The sequence below is a fragment of the Anser anser genome, assembly GCF_964211835.1.
Source record: "Anser anser genome assembly, chromosome: W".
Taxonomy (NCBI): domain Eukaryota; kingdom Metazoa; phylum Chordata; class Aves; order Anseriformes; family Anatidae; genus Anser; species Anser anser.
Genome location: NC_139731.1, coordinates 6,386,425 through 6,408,599, shown reverse-complemented (window position 1 = coordinate 6,408,599; position 22,175 = coordinate 6,386,425). Strand labels below are relative to the sequence as shown.

At 42.9% G+C, this 22,175-nt stretch overlaps 1 protein-coding gene, 1 long non-coding RNA gene and 1 pseudogene across 14 annotated transcripts in view; 1 reads left to right on the top strand and 2 right to left on the bottom strand.

Moving 5' to 3' along the window:
- Window positions 1-22,175, bottom strand: part of LOC310888710 (arrestin domain-containing protein 3-like) — a 494,161-nt pseudogene that overhangs the window by 175,386 nt on the left and 296,600 nt on the right. The window lies entirely within an intron of this gene.
- LOC310888706 (transcription factor RFX3-like) overlaps window positions 1-22,175 on the top strand; it is a 258,874-nt gene that overhangs the window by 9,344 nt on the left and 227,355 nt on the right. The window lies entirely within an intron of this gene.
- Window positions 20-8,078, bottom strand: LOC310888712. Its single transcript, XR_014576081.1, has 2 exons — window positions 7,941-8,078; window positions 20-2,458 (listed from the first exon to the last, which is right to left on the bottom strand). It is a non-coding gene; the product is annotated as an uncharacterized lncRNA (long non-coding RNA).

Here is a 22,175-nt window from a genome sequence, read left to right as displayed (position 1 = left end):
CTCTACAACTCAAAGCAAATGAGTTATAAAGTAGGTATGTGGTTTATTTCAGTGCCGGGCACATGCAGGATAGCTCCCAAAGGCATGCGCACCTTAACACAGCAACTTGCTTTGGTTATATGCAGTAAAGAGTTACATATGCATGAAGTTTCCCAATATGCCTATACATATGCATAACCTATCCCCGCTTTGTATTAAAATTAGCTCCAAGAAGTCATTTCCATATACTCCTCCCATCTGCGTCTGCACAGTGCCTTCTGGTGGTGGTCATCGGGGGGTCGTGGGGATGAAGTCCGATAACTCCTCTTCATCACCACTGGTTGACCCCCTGCCTTTGTACAGACTCAGCTGCTCCTTGGCTCTTGTCCAAACCACAAGGTCGGTCTCAGCTGGTTTTTGAGACAGGTTCCCCATTTTTGTCAGGAAACATCTTCTGTGAGGGGCCCCGAGACTCCTTGTTTTGGTTAATTTGCACAGTAGTAAGCAAAGACACTCAGCAACATCTATTTTAATGCGATTAAGCAAGCCCCCATTCTTTCATTCCTGGCTTTAATAATTACAATTGTTTTATTTAGAAATCATTAATGTGATTAAACAAGCCCCCAGTCTTCTATCCCTGGCTTCAGTTTTTTCAAATCCGGTGTGTGAAAAAGGTAGAAAGTATATGGTCAGGTAGGTGGTATGGGTGTGGAATGAGACACAGACATTCTCTCACAGAACAGTAAAATGCATTACTTTTTTTAACTTGAATTTAGTTGTATAACTTCTCACCTGGCTGATGTTATAAATGACTGAGTCCCAAATAGGATTACAATCAAAGTTTACAATTTGTTAAATGAATAGAGGCAAGCAAACAGCGCTGGGTGCGCCGGGAGTCTCTGCTCCACCAGGACGCACACCTGTTACGTAAGGCGGCTGGTTTTTATGCTCCTAGGCTAATACATATTCATTACTACTTCTAGAAGAGGCAGGGTTATTATAATTGGTTTCCCGAATCCGAAGTCCTCCCAGGTGCGCCTGCTTATCAGTCTCTGTTAGTTTCTCGGGGGCCGCTCGGACAGGGAGGCTCATATTCTTCCTCCTTATCTAGTGGTCTCTTGGCCGGCTGTCAGAAGTTACTGCACGTCCGTGCAGAGTCAGCAGTTTTTCTCTGAAGAAATCCCTTTGTTCTCTTCTCGCCTAAACCCAGGCCTCAATGTTAACCCTTCACACCCCTTAGTGGCACGAATTGCTGGACTATTCCTTACAATTCCTCCCTTTTTTTTTTTAATATCATCAATTCGTGTCTCTTCTTCAACTTTTGTTAGTAGCAGTTGGATTTCATCAGTCAGTTCTCGGGGTGTCCATTTCTTAAGCATCATTATCGACACATCACCTTTTCTCTCCCAAAGTCATCACAAATTGGGTGCTATTTATTACTCGCCGTATCAACAACGTAAAGCAAGGTATCATACAAGGTATAAACAATAATGTCATTACACCACATGAAAATAAAAATAGCATTCTTTTAACCCATGGTCCACCGGGCAACCATGAAAAGAAATCCCAATCCATACCCTTCCAAGTTTGTACTGGGACGTGGGCTAGCTTTTTAATTTCTTTTGTTATCTGCTTAACCACTTTTCCATTATCATCAATTTGTAAACAACAATTAGAATCGTTCAGTTTTCCACACACTCCCCCTTCTTCTGCTAGTAAATAGTCTAAGACCATTCTATGTTGAAAGATAGCATTCCTCATCTGAGTGGATTGATCAGCCAGAAGATCCAAGGTTGTCGCTGTTTGATTGGTTACAACTTCGAGGATAGCTTGCGACCTAATTATTCGGTTCAAATTATAAATAGGTTCTCGGGCTCCTGATACCAACTCATTCGGGTTCCAGGTAGCTGGCCCATAATGCTGTATGATTCTTTCAGGAGGCCATTCATCCTTTCCCCATTTTTGGGCACTATCCCCGGATAAGGAAGATCGTTTTACTCTGTTCAGGTCATCATATAGTCTTATTCCTAAATGATTTCCTTGTGTTTGTGACAATAAAAAGAACAAGGGTCTTATGTACCCCACATAGCATATTCCCGACCAGTTTCCGGGTAGCCTCTTGTAAGCATGTTTGCCACACACCCAATAATGTCCCTTTAGGGCCCACGTCCCGTTTGGAAAATGACCATCCCATCCATCTTTACCCTTTGGGGCGTGATAATACAGAGTGTCCTTGTTACCGAGTGGTCCTGTTACAATGTCTGCCCCTTTGTACTCGTATATGCACGCTTCCAAGCTCCCACGTTGGGTTTCCACTTACAGTCACAATTCAGTTCTCTTTGGCGACCTGTCATATTATAAGCCTTTTTCGCCGTCCAATCTTGAGAGTGTGGGAAGCGCCTTCAATCATGGGGTTGGGCCCGCTTTCAGAGCTTGTGTTACCATTCAGCCCTTCAGGGTGATCCAGCTCCTGGAAAAACTAATCACAATTTTATTATGGGTTTAAAAGGTTCTCATGTTATTTTTCTCAGGACAAACTGATCTTGGTGTGGGAGAAGTCCGGTCGAGGCACTCTCACTCGGCGGTCAATACCCATAGGGGTTGCCTCCCTCGGTAGACCATACACGCCGCAGTGGAGGGTCCTACCCCGGTCTTGCCTTCTCCCTTTCCTCCCTTCAGCCTTGTCCTCTTTATCCAGTGCCCTTAATTCATGCAGAACCTCATTGCTGGGATATCAGTTCCTCTTTAGTCTCAGTTTCAGTTCCCCAGGAGTGGACTCAACCCTCCAGGCTTCGGTAGTTATTGGTCCTTTTATTCTGGATGCGTGGGTCCAACCCCTTTCTGCTGTTCTCACAGCTGTTTCAGTAGTAAGTAAAACAAGGTACGGTCCCTCCCATCGGGGGTTCAATGATTCTTCTCTCCAGGTTTTTATTAAGACCTTGTCTCCTGGTTGTATCTTATGAATAGCAAATCCTAAAGGTGGTGTCTGAGTCGTCATCCCAATTTCTCTTAGCTCCTGTAATCTCCTTCCAATGGTAATTATGTATTTCTGGATACTATGATCCTCAATTACATTGTTCCCTAGGGGCATCCCTTGAGAATAAGGCATACCATATAACATTTCATATGATGATAATCCAGTCTCACTGTGTGGTTTAGTTCTTATGTTTAAAAGTGCCAATGGTAAGCATTTCGTCCAGGGCAGCTGTGTCTCGATCATTAACTTAGTCAATTGTTGTTTTATTGTTTGATTCATCCTTTCTACTTTCCCTGAGCTCTGTGGGTGCCAGGGAGTGTGGTATTCCCACTGAATACCTAATGATTGACACAACAATTTTATTATTTTAGAAGTAAAGTGTGTGCCCTGATCAGAATCAATGTACTGGATTATCCCATACCTTGGTATTAAATGTTCCAATAAAATTTTTACCACTGTCTGTGCAGTAGCTCGTGCTACAGGATAAGCTTCTACCCATTGTGTTAAATGATCTACGATTACCAATAGATATTTCATTCTCCCTACCTTGGGCAATTCAGTGAAATCAACTTGTACTTTCTCGAAAGGCCTATAAGCTGTTTTTCTCCCTCCCATAGCTGCTTGTCGAAACACTTTCTTATTTATTTTCTGACAAGTTAAACAACCTTGTGTAATTTGTTTCGCTATTTCAAAAATTCCAATGCAACCAAATTGTTTAAGGAAATGATCGCTTAATGCCTTCATACCCCAATGTGTTTGTGCATGTAAACGTTCCAGTATTTGCCTCGCATAGGCTTTTGGCAATATCTCTCGCCCGTCAGGCAGTGTCCATTCTCCTTGTTCTAACTTAGCCCCTATTTTCTCCAATTTTGCTTGTTCTTCAGGGGTAAATTTCTTTTCTTCTCTTTCTCGCCTTTCTTCCTCTCGTATCACATTGATTTTAACAACCTGAGTCCTCAGGGCTGCTTCCTGGGCCTCCTTATCTGCTAGATTATTTCCTCTGATTCGATAATCCAATCCCTTTTGGTGTCCTCTTACATGTACCACTGCTATCTCCTTTGGTTCTCTTAATGCCCTTAAAATTTTTATTATTAACTCTTGATGTATAAGATTCCTCCCTTGAGTATTAATTAGACCTCTTTCTTCCCAAATTTTTCCAAAAGTATGGACCACCCCATATGCATATTTAGAGTCTGTATATATCGTCCCACTTTTCCCTTTTAATAGTTCCAGGGCCCTACATAGGGCATACAGCTCACAAGCCTGAGCTGACCATGATGGGCTCAAAGGTCCGGATTCCACAGGTTCTAAGTTCTTATTAATTATTGCATATCCTGATTTTCTTTTTCCTTCCACTACTCGGGAGGAGCCATCTACAAACAGTGCCTCTCCTTTCTCCAACTCAGCATCCTTTAAATCCGGCCTCACTGTTGTCTGAGTCTCAATTACCTCTAAACAGTTATGTTGTACTCCCTCCTGTGGTTCTCCGAACAAAAATTGTGCTGGGCTCTGAGCAGAGGTTACCCTCAGTTCTAAGTCAGGTGAGTCAATAAGTATTGCTTCATACTTTAGGATCCGACTATCCGTTAACCATTTTTCTGCTTTTTGCTGTAAGACACTTCTAACATTGTGTGGAGTATACACCTTTAAAGGAGCACTAAAGGTAATCTTCCTAACTTCTTCTATTAGTAATGCTGTAGCGACCAGAGCTTGAAGACAAGCAGGCCACCCTCTGCTTACTGGATCAAGCAACCTAGAGCAATACCCTACAGGTTTCTTAATCCCTGCCCAATCTTGAGTGAGAACTCCATATGCTGTTTGGTTCGATGTATTTACAAAGAGATAGAAAGGTTTTTCCAGATCTGGAAGGCTCAGTACAGGTGCCTGTATTAAAGCCCTTTTTATTTCCTCAAATTTCTGATCATCCTCTGTGAACCACTTAAGCTGGTTATTAGTTAATTTCTCATATAAGAATTTGACCTTTTCACTGTAGCCTTCAAGCCACGGTCTACAATATCCTAATAATCCCAATACTTGCCGAATTTCCTTTTTAGTTTGTGGGGGTCTTAAAGATAGAATCCCTAATACCCTGTCAGGATCTAATTTCTTTTTCCCCTTACTCAGCCAGTGCCCCAAGTATTTTACTTCCTGTTCCACAAACTGTAATTTCGATCGAGACACCTTTAATCTCCTTTCCCCTAAAAAGTTTAGCAATTTAATAGTAGCTTCTCGGGTTCCCTCTTCAGTTTCTCCTGCTATTAATAGATCATCCACATATTGCAATAATTTGACCCCCCTAGGTAACGTGAAATCTTGTAAAATTTTTTCTAAAGTTTGTCCAAATAGATTTGGTGACTCTGTAAACCCCTGTGGTAGCACAGTCCATCTTAATTGTTGTTTTCGTCCCGTTTCGGGGTCCTCCCACTCGAAGGCAAAATAATCTCTGGATCTCTCATCCAGAGGGCAGGCCCAAAATGCATCTTTCAGATCTATTACACTATACCAGGTATGTTTGGGAGATATGCGACTCAATAAAGTATAAGGATTTGCCACCACAGGGAATTTAGCGAGTGTTCGCTGATTTACAGCTCTCAGGTCTTGCACCATCCTGTATGACCCATCCGATTTTTTTACGGGGAGGATGGGTGTATTATGAGGCGACATGCACGGTTCTAAAGTTCCTTTTTCCAGAAGTCTGTCAACCACAGGTTTTAACCCCTTTCGACCCTCCATTGGTATAGGGTATTGTTTGACTCGGATTGGACGATGGGGATCCATTATTTGAATATTTATGGGGTCCATTTCTATCCTTCCAGTCTCCCCCTCCTTATACCATACTAAAGGGTTAATGACTTCTTCATCTTTTTGTGTCAAAGTGTATAATTTAATCTGCAATTCGTCCCCTTGACTCTGAATGCTCAAATTCAATCTTAAAATCAAATCTCTCCCCAGTAAATTGTACTCTGCTTCAGGGAGCAAAAGAAAATCATTAACATAAGTTTTCTTCCCAGTTTCTACTTTTACATTTTTCAAGACAGGCACTCTAAAAGGCTCTCCTTTTGCCCCTATCACTGACATATAATTGTTCCCTTCCTCTACTCCTTTTGGAAGTTTTTGAATAGTAGATTTTTCAGCTCCTGTGTCCACTAAAAACAAAACTTCCTCTTTATGGGGACCAATTAGTAGTTTTATCAAGGGCTCCGTTGATGTTGACGTCCCCAGAAGATATAGCCCCTGACACCCCTATTCTTCTTTGAATGTTTTCTCATCTTGCTCCCGCTTACGACAGTTCCTCTGAATGTGTCCCTTCTTGTTGCAATAGTAACAAGCGGGAATGGTGTATTTCTCTCGACAAGACTGCCCCCTAGGGGCTTTCTCTATTCCCTTCTCCCTCCTTTCTCCGGACAGAGTCTTATTTCTCTGACTTTCTCTTACTGCTGCTACAAAAATCTTAGCTTTTGCTTTTTGTTTTTCCTCATCTCTCCTAACATATACTTTCTGTGCTTCCCTAAGTAACTCTTCTAATCCCCTCTCTTGCCAATCTTCCAGCTTCTCTAATTTCCTCCTTATGTCCCCCCAGGATTTAGCTACAAATTGCGTTCTAAGGAGTGCAGTTCCAGCCACCGTATTCGGGTCAATTCCAGAATACATTTGTAAACTTCTCCTTAATCTCTCCAACCATTCTGTTGGAGATTCGTCTTTCCCTTGTTGCTCATTAAATGCTTTATTAATGTTTTGCCCTCGGGGAACAGCTTCCCTTATTCCCTGTATGATTAATGTTCTCAAATCCCTCATATTCTGTCTTCCTTGGGGTTGTTGATGATCCCAGTGGGGATCCACGTTTGGCCATTTTTGGTCTCCTGGGGGTCCTGCCTGATTCTGTCTCTCCCACATTCTCATTCCAGCTTGCCTAATCATTCCTTTTTCCTCGACAGTAAATAAGATCCCTAAAATGGACTGTATTTCTTCCCAGGTATAAGTATTGGGACCTAGGAATTGGTCCAGTCTTTCAGCTACTCCGAGGGGGTCATCTAATAAGGCCCCCATTTCTTTCTTGAAATTCCTTACATCTGTGGTATTTAAGGGGACTGCCACAAACCCAATGCCTCCCTGATTGCCTCCCAGGGGTACCTCTCTTAAGGGATATAGAGAAGCTCCCTCATATGTGGCAGTCCTACTTCTCGTACATGCAGCCGGGGGTCGGTCTGATTCCGGTGCTGTCGGCGGTGGAGATACCACAGCTGCCGGAGGTGGGGCCACTGCCAGAGGTGGATTGTTAGAATATAGAGGTGGTAAATTATCTAATGGCTCCCATTTATCCTCTTTTTCTTTTTCCCGTTTTTCTTCTCCTTCTTCAAACTCCTCCTCTGTTTTTAGTGTAAATACTGAGGCTGGAAAAGGACGTGAAGTCCTGATCCATAATCTTGCATAATCACTTTCCTCCTGACTAAAAGGTTCCTTTGAGTTAACATGTAGATTTAAAGCCTGGCAAACCCAGTCTTCAAAAGATCCGAAAATAGGCCAAAAGACATGTGGCCTTAAAGGCTCCTTTGGCCATTCTATCATACAATACTGAATCATTTTTACTTTGCTTTTTCCTTTTCTGGGGCCCCTATCGTTCCAATTTCTAATCATTATCCCTAATGGACTTTCTGGTGGTATGTCTGGTAATTTGCTCCCTTTTCTCTGGTCCCGGGTCTTCGATTTAATCTGACCCATCTAGGAATTTTACTGTGGCAATTCCTACAGCCCTTGGTTGCCTTAGTGAGAGTGTCTTGCAGGGGGTTTAGGACCTATCACCCGCCCACGAATCCTATAGGAATCGCTTTGGTCCTTCACCGGCCAAGTCCCTCGCGGGAGATTGGAACCGTGGTTAGAAGACCTCCACAATCGCTTCGGAACTACGTTCCGTCTCAATCGCACTCTCACACACACAGGCAACCGAATCCCACCCAACCGAACGGTATACACATTAAATACTTACGACTCCGTCGTCTTCGTTCGGATCTTCGCGCGCAGAATTACGGGCAAAATATAGTGCTGCAGCCGGCAAAAGGGAGCTCATAAAAATCTAAATCTTTGCTTGCCCTTATTCAGGTTCGAGATGGCATTAGTCCCGACCTGACTCGAACAGGAGCCACCAAATGGTGGGGGCGCCCCTCCTAGATCAAGTCAGAATTCAGGAACCAAGACCATCCCGGACGAGCCCCCAATTGTTATAAATGACTGAGTCCCAAATGGGATTACAATCAGAGTTTACAATTTATTAAACGAATAGAGGCAAGCAAACAGCGCTGGGTGCGCCGGGAGTCTCTGCTCCACCGGGACGCACACCCGTTACGTGAGGCATCTAATTTTTTATACTCCTAGGCTAATACATATTTATTACTACTTCTAAAAGAGGCAAGGTTATTATAATTGGTTTCCCGAATCCGACGTCCTTCCAGGTGCACCTGCTTATCAGTCTCTGTTACTTTCTCGGGGGCCGCTCGGACAGGGAGACAGGGAGGCTCATATTCTTCCTCCTTATCTAGTGGTCTCTTGGCCGGCTGTCAGAAGTTACTGCACATTCGTGCGAAGTCAGCAGTTTTTCTCCGAAGAAATCCCTTTGTTCTCTTCTCGCCTAAACCCAGGCCTCAATGTTAACCCTTCAAAACCCCTTAGTGGCACGAATTGCTGGACCATTTCTTACACCGGTATCCTATTATATTCTTGTAAAATTTGCTCCAAGGCTTGCCCGAACAAGTTTGGGGATTCTGTAAAACCCTGAGGCAAAACTGTCCACCTCAGCTGTTGTTTTCTATGTGTGTCTGGGTCCTCCCATTTGAAAGCAAAATAGTCCCTAGATTTCTCGTCCAGAGGGCATGCCCAAAATGCATCTTTCAGATCGATCACACTATACCATTGATCCTCCGGATGTAGGTGGCTCAACAGGGTGTGTGGGTTTGCCACCACAGGGAACCTGGCAACAGTTTTTTTATTAATTTCCCTTAAATCATGTACTAGACTGTATTTACTGTGAGAAACACTCCGTAGCCAATAACTTAGGCTCAGGCGAGGATCTCAGTGAAGTAGTAATTTATTCGCGATTGCAATGGCGGGCGCCCCACAAGCAGGAGAGCGCACCTCCTAGTTCCAAAACACAGTTTATATACTTCTTGATGACAGGACCCTCCCCTGTTTCCCCACTGGAGTGGGTAATCCAGGTTCACAATCTATCTGATGCTTCACAGACAATGCCTGGCCTTCAGTTGCCAGCCTGTTTTTGAGATGGTAATGTTTTCTCCCCTTATCTGGCTTGACTTCACATAGTGATTTTCACCTGATTGCTCTAAGGAGTCTGGTTGTCTGCATTTTAGGAGGTCACCTGCTGAGCTTTCTTATCACTGTAAGCACATCTCAATACCACGTTCCTTCCTTCTATACAATGTAACACTGCAAAAACAACATTTCTATTCCCACATTACCATCTTTCTTTTTTACTGGTAAGATAGGAGTGTTAAAAGGAGACATACAAGGCTCCAACAGCTCTTGCTGCAATAATCTTTGGATCTCGGGTTTCAGCCCTCTCCTTCCTTCTTCTGAAAGAGGGTATTGTTTTATCCTAATCGGTATTTCTGTTTTTTTTACAGTTACTTTGAAAGGTCTTATATTCAATTTCCCTACGCTTTTTGAGGTATACCAGACTTCAGGATTAATATTCGCTTCGTCTTCTACTCGAAGCGGGCACAACTTAATTTCTAACCTTTTACCTATCACTTCTAACCCTATTCCTAACTCTATTATTAAATCCCTACCTAACAGATTATATTCGGCCTCCGGTACTAGGAGCAAAGATCCCTTACCCTCTTTAGAATCAGATTCAATGGTTACTTCCTTTATAACAGGGACCCCAAAGGGCTCCCCCTTTGCTCCGATCACCTGCACTTTTTCTGTAGAGGCCCTACATCCAGTGGGTAAGGTTTGAACTGTTGATCTTTCAGCCCCTGTATCTACGAGGAATTCCACCTCCTCACGCTGGGGACCCACTTTTAGTTTTATCAAGGGCTCATTTTTATTTCGGATCCCCAGCAGATAGAGCCCCTGACACCCCTATTCAGTTTTGAACATCTTCTCATCTTCCTTCTTCTGTCTGCACTCTCTTTTCATGTGACCCTTTGTGTTGCAATAGAAACAGGTCACATTTCTTTGTCCCTGGCCACTCTTTTTCTCCTTTCTGAATTTCCCATGCATGAGGCCAAACCTCCGATTCAACCCAACTCCTCTCTGTCCCTCCCGTACCGCTGCCACCATCATACGCACTTGCTTCCGTTCCTTTTCATTTTCTCTACGAACATACACCTTCTGTGCTTCCCTCAGGAGTTCATCTAACCCTCTGTCCTGCCAACCTTCTATCTTCTCTATTTTTTTTTCTAATATCTATCCATGATTTTGCTACAAACTGAGCTTTGAGTAATGCCTCCCCGACCGGGGTTCCAGGATCCAGACCACTATATAACTGCAAGTTCTTTCGCAGTCTTTCTAACCATTCTGTTGGGGTTTCATCCTTTTTTTGTTGTTCATTGAAAGCTTTATGTTCTGTCCCCTAGGGACAGATTCTCGTATTCCCTGAATTATGATTGTTCTTAAGTCTTGCATATGCCCTTGGTGTATAGGGTCTTGGTTGTTCCAATTGGGCTGCTGCATTGGCCACTTTACGTCTGCAGCTGGCCCCTGCTGGTGCTGCTGATCCCAAATTCGCATACCGGCACGCCTAATCATTCCTCTTTCCTCTAATGTAAAGAGAATTCCCAGGATGGACTGTAATTCCTCCCAGGTATATATATTGGGACCCAGGAATTGATCTACTCGATCTGCTACCCCCAGTGGGTCCTCCAACAGGCTTCCCATTTCTTTTTTAAAATCTCTAACATCCCCTGAGTTAAGGGGGACTGCTACATATCCCATCCCCGGCTGGGGTCCTCCCATTGCTATTTCTCGCAACGGATACAATCCTCCTCCTAGATCAATCTTTTGATTTCTTGCCCTACTTCTAGTTATTGGCCCTTGTATCTCATGATCTGACTCTGATTCCTCTGATTTGTCTGATATTATTGGCTCGCAAAGTCCGTTAGGGACAGGGGCCGTTGGTGCAGGCGGTGGTACATAGGGTGGGGGTGGTGGTGGGATTTCTAAATCTCTCTGTTATAAGTGAGACCATACAAATTTCTTGGTCTATCAGAAATATTTTATTAATTAAGTAAGCAGGCACAAGCAAAACAGCGCTGGGCGGCTGGGGAGTCTCCGCTCCACCACAGCACGCAACTTTCCATTTTCAGTGTCGCCGTTTTATAGCATCCAAGTTTCGGTTTGTCAGGACTTGTTGGACCTTCTGAAGCTGCGCAGTTCGTTGTTGGGGGTCGTTGTTTTTCTTTCAATGATCATGCGTTGTGCTCGTGTTCAAGGGGGAGGGTAGTGAAGCGGGAAACAGTATTTCACAGAGTCTTTGTTTTACCAAGGATGTTTATCCAACACCCCCTCCCCACTATCTACTTGCTTAGTCTTCCCCCTTAACAAGGTCGTAAATTGCAAAACCTTATCTTCTCAGCAGATCCTCTGAATTCCTTTTAAAGACAATGAACAAACACCCGCTAATTTATCACAATCCCTCCTTTTTCTTTTTCTAACATATTTTGTTCATTGATGAATTTTTGAAGCACTTGTTTGCTCAATATTAAAGTTTCTGCATCATCCTCCTCCTGTTCAAGAGATTCATATTTCGCACGCACAAGCATAAGGTGAGCTGCCTCTAATCGGTTTTTTTTACAATCGCGATTATTCGATTGAATATACATGGTACAAAAGTTAGTGTTAATATGAGCAGCAACAAAGGTCCTGCTATAGTTGATAGCAGTGTAGTGAGCCAAAGTGAGTAATTAAACCAGGATTCATACCAATTCTGGTGGGCTTCATTTTCTATTTTTCGTTTTTCTAGCCCTTCTCTCAATTTAGTCATTGTATCCCTTACTACTCCAGTATGATCTGCATATACACAACACTCCTCTCGTAGGGCTGCACACAATCCTCCTTGTTGTAGAAAAATCAGATCTAATCCCCTACGATTTTGTCATACAGATTTCTCTAAAGCTGATATAGATTGCTCGATACGGGCCAAATCCTCATCTACAGCAATGCGTAGAGAGGTAAATTCTTGGCTTTGTTTTACCAGAGAGGTAATTTCAGTTCCGGCTCCTGCAGCCCCCAGAATCATCAGAGTGGCTAAAGTGACAGCCGTAATAGGCTCTCTCTTCCTTAAGTGTTTTTTTTGCCATAGCATGTTGGATGTACATATACTCCTCAGAATGGTAAAGAATCCTAGGTATAATTACTACCTGTACACAAAAATCATGAGATGAGTTGAACAATTTCAAAGATAAGCATGGAGTTACCCCCAGAGACGAACATACCCATCCGGTGTTATCTGCTGGTATTAACCATTTTTCTTTGTCTAATTGTGTAACATTTTCTGTAATATTGCATAGATGGAACTTCTCACCAGGGACCGTGCCTACGCACCTGCCATTCCCAGTTACTTCCGTTAACGTTATTCCTACATCCCTTCCCCAATTGCATTGTGGGGGATCGGTTTCGTTTGAACGGGTGGTTTCTCCCAGATCCCCAATGGCGTCGTAATATGAGGGCCTTATATCAAGACATAACCAGCAAGGTCTAGGCACGTCTGGATTTGGTTGATTCAACAACTGATAACTAGCATTCATGATTCTCCATATGTTATTCCCGGTCACCCCTTCATTTCTAATCCCATACTCCGGGTTTACTGATTTATTAGCAACCTCCAGTGGTTTAGGGCTATTAGGAGTTAGCATTCTAAAAGCTTGTGTAGGCTGAATCCTCAAAACACTCCCCGACAGTTCCTGATTTGGTCCCACCCGTTGGGGACTCTTAGTCTCTTCCTTCTTTATATAGATGATGCCTCCCCTATCAGTCCCCCAGCAGTAGTTATCTGCTGAACAACATGGTGATCTTCCCATCTAATCAGCCTCCATTTAAAAGGTTTGTGAGGGTGCGCAGACCCAGGAACAGTGTAAACAATCGTACCCATTACTATGTATCGCAAAAAAAAATGGCTAGGGCCCATTTTCCAGAGTTCTTTACCTGGCCACGTAATTCCCCACCGTTTCACTCTCTGCCTCGCTTGTCAGTTCGGTTGCAGCGAACTACAAGGTGCAAGTTCTTCTTGGCAGCAGCAGTGTTCTTCAGGGGAGTTTCTCAGGTAACCGCGACCTTTTTCTGATCAAACAGGGTCCCCTTTCCTCCTTTTTTTTTTTACGATACATAGACAGTTAGACCATACTTATCGAGTTCGTTTCAACGTGAGCTTTAAGTCATCAGGGCCTGCGACCGCTTCCCATTTGCTTTTCTGGATCGATCCTTTCACGCGACTGGCATGCGTTCACCCCTTCTCAGCCGTCCGGATAGCCGTCTCTGTGATAAGTAAAACAACATAGGGGCCTCCCCACCGTGGTGTTAAAGACGTTTCTTTCCATGTCTTAATTAGAACCCTATCTCCAGGTTGTATCCTATGGATTGCTATATCTAGCCACCAAGCCTTTCGCTTGCAACTCCCTCCGTTGGTTCATAAGCTGTATTAAATAAGGTTTTAATTGGATATCCTGTACCTGGGGGTGATCAGATGGCATCTCTAAATCATAAGGCATACCATACAGCCTTTCAAAAGGTGAGATTCCGACATCGGCTCGGGGCTATGTCTGGATATTCAATAGTGCAAGCGGTAAACATTTCACCCAGGAGGTTTTAGTCTCTATCATAAGCTTTGTTAGTTGCTTTTAATTTCACCATTCATTCGTTCTACCTTTCCCGAACTCTGAGGATGCCAGGGAGTGTGATATTCCCATTTAATTCCCAGAGCCTTCATCGTGTCTTGGGATACCTTTGACACAAAGTGTGGGCCTCGATCAGAGTCAATTGCTTCTATTACCCCGTATCTGGGTATGATGCTTTCTAATAATATCTTTACCACGGTTTGAGCTGTGGCCCTTGCCGTAGGGAATGCTTCAACAAAGTTTGTGAGGTGGTCTACAATAACTAATAAGTATCTATATTGTTATAAATGACTGAGTCCCAAATAGGATTACAATCAGAGTTTACAATTTATTAAACGAATAGAGGCAAGCAAACAGCGCTGGGTGCGCCGGGAGTCTCTGCTCCACCGGGACGCACACCCGTTACGTGAGGCATCTAATTTTTTATACTCCTAGGCTAATACATATTTATTACTACTTCTAAAAGAGGCAAGGTTATTATAATTGGTTTCCCGAATCCGACGTCCTTCCAAGTGCACCCGCTTATCAGTCCTTGTTACTTTCTCGGGGGCCGCTCGGACAGGGAGGCTCATATTTTTCCTCCTTATCTAGTGGTCTCTTGGCCGGCTGTCAGAAGTTACTGCACATTCGTGCAAAGTCAGCAGTTTTTTCTCCGAAGAAATCCCTTTGTTCTTTTCTCGCCTAAACCCAGGCCTCAATGTTAACCCTTCACACCCCTTAGTGGCACGAATTGCTGGACTATTCCTTATAATTCCTCCCTTTTTTTTTTTTTTAATATCATCAATTCGTGTCTCTTCTTCAACTTTTGTTAGTAGCAGTTGGATTTCATCAGTCAGTTCTCGGGGTGTCCATTTCTTAAGCATCATTATCGACACATCACCTTTTCTCTCCCAAAGTCATCACAAATTGGGTGCTATTTATTATCCGCCGTATCAACAACGTAAAGCAAGGTATCATACAAGGTATAAACAATAATGTCATTACACCACATGAAAATAAAAATAGCATTCTTTTAACCCATGGTCCACCGGGCAACCATGAAAAGAAATCCCAATCCATACCCTTCCAAGTTTGTACTGGGACGTGGGCTAGCTTTTTAATTTCTTTTGTTATCTGCTTAACCACTTTTCCATTATCATCAATTTGTAAACAACAATTAGAATCGTTCAGTTTTCCACACACTCCCCCTTCTTCTGCTAGTAAATAGTCTAAGACCATTCTACGTTGAAAGATAGCATTCCTCATCTGAGTGGATTGATCAGGCAGAAGATCCAAGGTTGTCGCTGTTTGATTGGTTACAACTTCGAGGATAGCTTGCGACCTAATTATTCGGTTCAAATTATAAATAGGTTCTTGGGCTCCTGATACCAACTCATTCGGGTTCCAGGTAGCTGGCCCATAATGCTGTATGATTCTTTCAGGAGGCCATTCATCCTTTCCCCATTTTAGGGCACTATCCCCAGATAAGGAAGTATCAATAGATCGTTTTACTCTGTTCAGGTCATCATATAATCTTATTCCTAAATGATTTCCTTGTGTTTGTGACAATAAAAAGAACAAGGGTCTTATGTACCCCACATAGCATATTCCCGACCAGTTTCCGGGTAGCCTCTTGTAAGCATGTTTGCCACACACCCAATAATGTCCCTTTAGGGCCCACGTCCCGTTTGGAAAATGACCATCCCATCCCTCTTTACCCTTTGGGGCGTGATAATACAGAGTGTCCTTGTTACCGAGTGGTCCTGTTACAATGTCTGCCCCGTTTGTACTCGTATATGCATGCTTCCAAGCTCCCACGTTGAGTTTCCACTTACAGTCACAATTCAGTTCTCTTTGGCGACCTGTCATATTATAAGCCTTTTTCGCCGTCCAATCTTGAGAGTGTGGGAAGCGCCTTCAATCATGGGGTTGGGCCCGCTTTCAGAGCTTGTGTTACCATTCAGCCCTTCGGGGTGATCCAGCTCCTGGAAAAACTAATCACAATTTTATTATGGGTTTAAAAGGTTCTCATGTTATTTTTCTCAGGACAAACTGATCTTGGTGTGGGAGAAGTCCGGTCGAGGCACTCTCACTCGGCGGTCAATACCCATAGGGGTTGCCTCCCTCGGTAGACCATACACGCCGCAGTGGAGGGTCCTACCCCGGTCTTGCCTTCTCCCTTTCCTCCCTTCAGCCTTGTCCTCTTTATCCAGTGCCCTTAATTCATGCAGAACCTCATTGCTGGGATATCAGTTCCTCTTTAGTCTCAGTTTCAGTTCCCCAGGAGTGGACTCAACCCTCCAGGCTTCGGTAGTTATTGGTCCTTTTATTCTGGATGCGTGGGTCCAACCCCTTCTTGCTGTTCTCACAGCTGTTTCAGTAGTAAGTAAAACAAGGTACGGTCCCTCCCATCGGGGGTTCAATGATTCTTCTCTCCAGGTTTTTATTAAGACCTTGTCTCCTGGTTGTATCTTATGAATAGCAAATCCTAAGGGTGGTGTCTGAGTCATCATCCCAATTTCTCTTAGCTCCTGTAATCTCCTTCCAATGGTAATTATGTATTTCTGGATACTATGATCCTCAACTACATTGTTCCCTAGGGGCATCCCTTGAGAATAAGGCATACCATATAACATTTCATATGATGATAACCAGTCTCACTGTGTGGTTTGGTTCTTATGTTTAAAAGTGCCAATGGTAAGCATTTCGTCCAGGGCAGCTGTGTCTCGATCATTAACTTAGCCAATTGTTGTTTTATTGTTTGATTCATCCTTTCTACTTTCCCTGAGCTTTGTGGGTGCCAGGGAGTGTGGTATTCCCACTGAATACCTTTCAAGGGGTACATCCTTCAAATCTTTGTGGCTGGCGTATGTTCGATTATTTCCACACAATTGTGTTCCAACGGTCCTTCTTCTGGAACGGTTCCTAGAAATACTGCTGGATATAACAGGTTAGTCGTTTTCAAGGTTATGTCATCTTGTTCAGTTAGGATTGCCTGATATTTCATCATCCGGCTGGGTGATAACCAGTGTCCCCCCCCTTTGTTCCAAAACGGTTGTTACCATATGTGGTCCAAAAACTTCAATACGTTTTCCCATTTGAAGGCAAATAATTTTCTACTATCTTTATCAAGAGGTATGCAAAAGAAGGCATCCTTTAAATCTATCACGGTAAACCATTTATATTTCTCTTTCACAGATGTTAACAATGTGTAAGGATTAGCTACTACCGGGTGAATATCCTTTGTTATTTCATTTATTGCTCTAAGATCTTGTACAGATCTATACTCGCCATTCGGCTTCTTTACTGGAAAAATTGGAGTATTGTATTCCGATTTACATTCTTCCAGAATCTGATATTTGAGAAATTTGTCAATAATTTTCACTATTCCCGTGCCTAGCTTCTATCTTAAGTGGATATTGTTTGATTCAAACAGGTTTGGCTCCTTCCTTTAATTCCACCTTTACCAGTTGTGCCAGTTTCGACTTCCCTGGTACATCTGTTTCCCGTACTGTTGCTATAACTGCATTTTCTACTTCTCTTGGAATATTAACAAAGGGTTTATCTTTGATCATTAGGATTTGGCCTACTTTGGACTCAGGTACCTTCATTATTAATTCTCCATCCTCAAAGGTTATTGTTGCATCTAATTTGGCTAATAGATCCCGTCCCAAGAGTGGCATCGGGCATTCTGGTACATACTAAAATTTATGGGTTAGTTCCTCACCCCCAAAACGCAAATCAAGGGGTCGTAAGAATGACCATTCTTCCTCTTTCCCTGTGGCTCCAATTATTGTAGTTGTCTTAGTTCCTAATCGTCCTTTTAAACTATTTAACACTGAATATGTTGCTCCTATTACATTTACAGCCTAATTAACACAGAGAAAGAAGCTCCCATAACCAACAAAAAATTCAAGCCTGTCTTCGTTTCCTAGCTTTATTTCAACTAGTGGACCTGCTAGGGTAGATGCCCCAGGTCCCCATCATTCCTGACTGTTGTTTGTCCTGCAGCCTAAGACAATTTCTTTCTGATATCAGGGGCTGATTGCCCTGGAAAGAGGTTAGCCAGTTGCCTCTCTCTTTTTTTTTTTTTTTTTAAGCCAGGTCCATTTTTTTTTTTTCATTGCATTTCAAAGTTGGTCCAGAAATTCAAAAATTCCATAAATTCCATAGGGGTTTCTTTTGGACCTTGTTGGAACAGATTCTCAATTCCCAATAGCCAATTTAACCAGATTTTAGTATTTACATAATTTCCGGGGTGATTAGGGTCTCAGTGAGGGGGTCGGTCAGGGGAATGCAATCGTTGAAAGTTCCCTGAGCGGTCCCATTGGCAATCTGAGCTCACACAGGAACTCAGGTTGTTTCAAAAGTTAGCTGCTTTTCTGTTTCCACGACAACTCTCTCGGACCCATCACGGTCCCCCTGCCCCAGAGGGCTCACACCCGCGATTTAGAGATCTCAGCCTCGGGTTGAGACGGAACTATTAGCATTCCTACATCCTCTTCCCCTGCTCATTCAACTTCAAACAGCTCTGTTAAATACTACATGCCACACAACCTTTAACACCTTCAACAACCCTTTTAACACTTCCTTTATCTTTCTCCAGCCCGTACTTTTCTAATGCCAACACCAAAGGCTCAGTCAGGGGCCAACTTAATTCCAAACCTTTTCCCTCCAACATGCTGAAACAACATATCACTATACAACATTTCATCCTATTTTCCTTCTCTCCTCAAAAACATTAATTGCAAGACACTGTTATAGTCGATTGATCCATAAAGTGGCCATTTAGTTTATATAGTGGCCACCATTGATTGCAATACTTAGTGAAAGTCCTCTTGCTTTCTGTGCCCCCATTTCTAACAATATCCTTCCAATGTGCCAATATGCACCCAAGGAGGCTTTTTTTTTTTTTTAGGACGTCTTTTTTTTTTTTTTTTTTGGATTTCCCCTTTTCCTTGATTTCCCATTCCCTTTTATTTATTTATATTAGTTACTGTCCCTTGTTTCAATTTCCACGCAAACCTTTTTATTGCAGGTTTTTACTATCTTTTCCTAATCTTCTTCCCAAATGTCCCAATTCTCTGGGATTAAACTCTTCTTTCCACATACAAACTTTACTATTTCAGATTATTAATGAGCCCCATTCCAATCATAAATCCGCAGGACTTCGGAAAAACACCTGAAGCACTCAGCCTTCTGTCTTCTAGACAAACAATAACACCTTTTCCACAAAATTTACATTTCAATAAGACCGAATTTCAAGCCAAATGCTAATTTTTCTCATGCACTTTGTTAGTAAGCCTACACAAAACAAGGAATCACTCCTGTGTATCCGTCAAGATGGGGGTTTAAAAAGGTATTGAGGCCTAAATAAATTCGCTCTCCCCCTTCTTACCAAATTCCCAGGGCTCAGGCCCAAACCACCAAAGAAGTGACTCTCCGTTCTACCACTTTGATAATCAGTCAGCCCCCCTCCCCCGATACTTGGGAAACTGACCGAACACCACCGCGAATATACCCAAACTTCTAAACTGTTACTTAGATAATGCTCCCACCTTCCTCCTTGACACAGTCAAAACACTTAAGAACAAAACAGGATTACAAGATGCACCACCGGGGGTGGATTGTTAGGATATAGAGGTGGTAGGTTATCCAATGACTTCCATTCATCATCTTTTTCTTTTTCCTTTTTTTTTAATTTTTTATTTTTTTGTTCTCTTCTTCGTCAAACTTCTCGCCTGCTTTTAGTGTAAATATTGAGGCTGGAAAAGGACGTGAGATCCTGATCCATAATCCTGCATAATCACTTTCCTCCTGGCTAAAAGGTTCCTTTGAATTAACATGTATATTTAAGGCCTGGCAAACCCAGTCTTCAAAGGATCCGAAAACGGGCCAAAAGACATGTGGTCTTAAAGGCTCCTTTGGCCATTCTGTCATACAATACTGAACCATTTTTAATTTACTTTTTCCCTTTTCTGGGGCCCCTATTGTTCCAATTTCTAATCATTATCCCTAATGGACTTTCTGGTGGTATGTCTGGTAATTTGCTCCCTTTTCTCTGGTCCCGGGTCTTCAATTTTGTCTGACCCATCTAGGAATTTTACTGTGGCAATTCCTACAGCCCTTGGTTGCCTTAGTGAGAGTGTCTTGCAGGGGGTTTAGGACCTATCACCCACCCACGAATCCTATAGGAATCGCTTCGGTCCTTCACCGGCCCAGTCCCTCGCGGGAGATTGGAACCGCGGTTAGAAGACCTCCACAATCGCTTCGGAACTACGTTCCGTCTCAGTCACACTCTCACACACACAGGCAACCGAAACCCACCCAACCGAACGGTATACGCCTTAAATACTTACGACTCCGTCGTCTTCGTTCGGATCTTCGCGCGCAGAATTACGGGCAAAATATAGTGCTGCAGCCGGCAAAGGGAGCTCATAAAAAAATCTAAATCTTTGCTTGCCCTTATTCAGGTTCAAGATGGCATTAGCCCTGACCTGACTCGAACAGGAGCCACCAAATGGTGGGGGCGCCCCTCCTAGATCAAGTCAGAATTCAGGAACCAAGACCATCCCGGACGAGCCCCCAATTGTTATAAATGACTGAGTCCCAAATAGGATTACAATCAGAGTTTACAATTTATTAAACGAATAGAGGCAAGCAAACAGCGCTGGGTGCGCCGGGAGTCTCTGCTCCACCGGGACGCACACCCGTTACGTGAGGCATCTAATTTTTTATACTCCTAGGCTAATACATATTTATTACTACTTCTAAAAGAGGCAAGGTTATTATAATTGGTTTCCCGAATCCGACGTCCTTCCAAGTGCACCCGCTTATCAGTCCTTGTTACTTTCTCGGGGGCCGCTCGGACAGGGAGACAGGGAGGCTCATATTTTTCCTCCTTATCTAGTGGTCTCTTGGCCGGCTGTCAGAAGTTACTGCACATTCGTGCAAAGTCAGCAGTTTTTTCTCCGAAGAAATCCCTTTGTTCTCTTCTCGCCTAAACCCAGGCCTCAATGTTAACCCTTCACACCCCTTAGTGGCACGAATTGCTGGACTATTCCTTACATATATCGCCCCGTTTTTGGAAGTTCAGTAAAATCTAATTGAATCTTTGCAAAAGGTCGATGTGCCAATTCTCGTCCTCCTCCCGGGACCCTTTTTCTCATGTGTTGAGCATTTACCCTCCGACAAGTTATGCAATCATTTACGATCCTCTTTGCTATATTATAAATCCCTATACACATATTATATGTGGCAAATTGATCCACCAACGCCTGAGTACCCCAGTGCGTCTGTTCATGAAATCTCCGTAGCACCCTCATAGCTACTGATTTTGGTAACACTTCCCGTCCATCAGGCAGTACCCATTTCCCTTTATCGGTTTTTTTTTTTTTTTGAACCCCCATTTGTGTCATCTTGTCTTCTTCTGTATTAGTGAAACAGAGTAAGGGGAGGGGAATGGGTCCATTCGACCACAGGGAGTTAGTCGGCCCGCACTTGTAGCAGTTTTTATAAGGCGGGCTTTCTTCCTCTGAACAATTGCATTCAATCCCATCAACTCCCCATTCACTCCAGCAATCATAACATGGAAATTCCTTTAAGTCTTTCCCACAGTATTAAGTATTAAATTAAGCATTATTATATACTATTTATATATTATTATATTATTAATTATTATATATTAAGTATTAAGTATAAGTATTAAGTATTTCCCACAGTCTGGGCAATCTTCCCTCGTTCTTATAATTCTTATACTCATTAATGCTGCCCTTTTTGCCTCCTGATCTGCTAGATTATTACCCCTAACCTGAGGGGTGAGGCCTTTTTGATGCCCTTTTATATGTACTACAGCAATTTCTTTGGGCTCTCTGATAGCTTGTAAAACCTGGGTAATCAATTCCTGATGTATTAAACCCTTTCCTTGTGAATTGATGAGCCCCCTTTCTTTCCATATTTTACCAAATGTATGTACTACCCCATAAGCATATTTTGAATCTGTATATATTGTACCGCTTTTATTTTTCAACAATTTTAGGGCCTGCAATATGGCATATAGCTCGCAAGCTTGGGCAGACCAGCTAGGGCTCAAAGGTCCAGATTCCACTATCTCAAATGTTTTCTCGTTTACTAACGCGTATCCTGATTTTTGCTTTCCCTCGACTACTCTCGAGGAACCATCCACATATATCTGTTCACCGATGGGTAATTCCACCTCCTCTAGATCAGGTCTCAATTTCGTTTGCTCTTCTATATTTCGGAGGCAATCATGTCCTAAGGACTCATTTGGTTCCCCATAAAGAAATTGAGCAGGGTTCTGTAGGGAGGTTGTTCCTAAGGTTAATTTTGGAGAGGAAATCAAAATTCCTTCTTATTTTAATAATCTGGCGTCAGTG